Raw genomic sequence first — 1,099 nt, 5'->3', positions numbered from 1 at the left:
TTTTCCTTTTACATGTATTATTATATGTATTTGGATGTCTCAACGAAACAACCCCCACCACCTCTCACCCCACCTCTCTTTTCATGTTATGCATGTATCTACTGTTCCTCCACTTCCGCTCCCTACCCCTCTCGGCCTCTCTCTCGCTGCCTCCTCCCTGCTCCTCCTCCCACCCCCCGCATCCCTTCTTTCCCCTCCTCCCTGCCTTTCCTCTCCCTCCTCTCCCTGTTCCTCCCTGCCCCCCCCTCCCCACCTGTCCGTCTACTGTACAGGGTGTGAGCGACGTGTTGATTGGAGCTCCTTACGTCATCACTCAGGATATCATAGACCGCTGTAAGGTCAGTAACCTATACACATGTCTGTTAGGGGAACGTATGACATCTTTTATGAAGATTATAATGGAGTTAGAGATAATGAAAAGATACAATGATTATTGTCCACTGATGATTAAAAGATCTGTTGTTAATTTATGATGAAAAGATTCATTGTCCATAGATGGTGAAAATATCTACTGTTTTTCTTAATCCCCACATTTAAAAAGTAAAAAAAGGAAATGTTAACTTGAATGTTTACTATGCTTTATCCAGGCAAGCAGGGGTCAGAAAGCTGATTTTTACTATAGAGACGTATTGATTGTTAACAGATAATTCAAACCGTGAACAGATACATCCAAAACATTGTTAACCGGTAGATGTAAAAGATATTAACAGATAGATCTCCACACTGTTAACCGTTTGTCGTGTGTCATTAGTTAGATTGTTGCAACCGATGATAACAGGCATATCCTAGAGAGTCACTGTTAGCAGATTGCCCTAACCGTTTGTCGTGGATTGAATCTGTCTCAGATAAAGCTGGTGTGTCACGGAGGGACGCCGGTGAAAGCAACGGACGATGGACGGGATCCCTATGAGGTACGTCATATGACTGATGACTGATGACTGGTGACTGACTGGTGACTTGGTGATTTTTTTACTGTAGACTGATGACTGATGACTCATGACAGATGGCTTCTTCTTCTTCTAGTTCATCTTTAAAAGGACATCCCAGTCTCTTACCTGTGCGAAAGCTGTTGTTCGCCACAAATCCTAAATCACCCCCC

At 43.5% G+C, this 1,099-nt stretch overlaps 1 long non-coding RNA gene across 1 annotated transcript in view; it reads left to right on the top strand.

The window, feature by feature from the left end:
- Nucleotides 1–249: 249 nt before the first annotated feature.
- The window catches only part of LOC118477872, a 2,107-nt gene continuing 1,257 nt past the window's right edge, over nt 250–1,099 (top strand). The window contains exons 1-2 of the long non-coding RNA XR_004858669.1: nt 250–338; nt 846–911. This is a non-coding gene — a long non-coding RNA (uncharacterized LOC118477872). The remainder of the gene's footprint in view (nt 339–845; nt 912–1,099) is intronic.

Source organism: Aplysia californica, unplaced genomic scaffold, assembly GCF_000002075.1.
Source record: "Aplysia californica isolate F4 #8 unplaced genomic scaffold, AplCal3.0 scaffold00266, whole genome shotgun sequence".
In the NCBI taxonomy this organism is placed as follows: domain Eukaryota; kingdom Metazoa; phylum Mollusca; class Gastropoda; order Aplysiida; family Aplysiidae; genus Aplysia; species Aplysia californica.
This window is presented reverse-complemented; position numbering and strand designations above follow the sequence as displayed.